Source organism: Trypanosoma equiperdum (genome assembly GCF_001457755.1).
Source record: "Trypanosoma equiperdum strain OVI genome assembly, contig: ctg_1781, whole genome shotgun sequence".
Classification (NCBI taxonomy): Eukaryota; Euglenozoa; class Kinetoplastea; order Trypanosomatida; family Trypanosomatidae; genus Trypanosoma; species Trypanosoma equiperdum.
Window position 1 is genome coordinate 29135 of NW_027123817.1, and position 655 is coordinate 29789.

Genomic DNA, 655 nt, shown 5'->3' on the forward strand with positions numbered 1-655 from the left:
TTATGGTTGTGTTTTCATTACTGTTATTTGTCATTATTTATTCCGTCTGCCTCATCCCTTCACTTTTCCTTTTGTTATTAAACTCGCTGATCGCGTTGACGAAATCGGTTTATTGATTGATGAATAATTTGGGTTTTGTTGCATTTCTTTTCTTTTCCTTTTTTTTTTTACAAGAAATTCTTTATCACACTCATATTCTTTCCTCTTTTTTTTTTGTTTTTCTCCGTGTCCGTTAGTTATCTCTTAGTGATTAAAATCATGTCACCTTCAATAGCGAGTGTCAAGGGAAAATCGTAGGAAATAAAATGACTGTTGCAATGCGCCTTTGGATTACCTATAAATTTTTTTTTTAAAAAAGGAAGGTGCTGCTCGGGAATGAAATGTGTTCTTTAAGGCAGACGTTACGTGACGTTGGGTATCTCAAAACAACATTAAGAAAAGAAGAGGAAAAAATATGTTAGAAGCTAAAGAAATATGGTGACTTGTTGTTGTTGTTCAATTCCTGACCGGGGTACAAATGAATTTGTATGTTTAATGCGGTGGCAGGCGATTCAACTGGAAACATCGGGGGAGTGATGTACTGTGAGTAATTGTAAACTTCTACATTTACATGCGGACGCAACAAAAGGGATATTTTAATACTAATAATAATAAT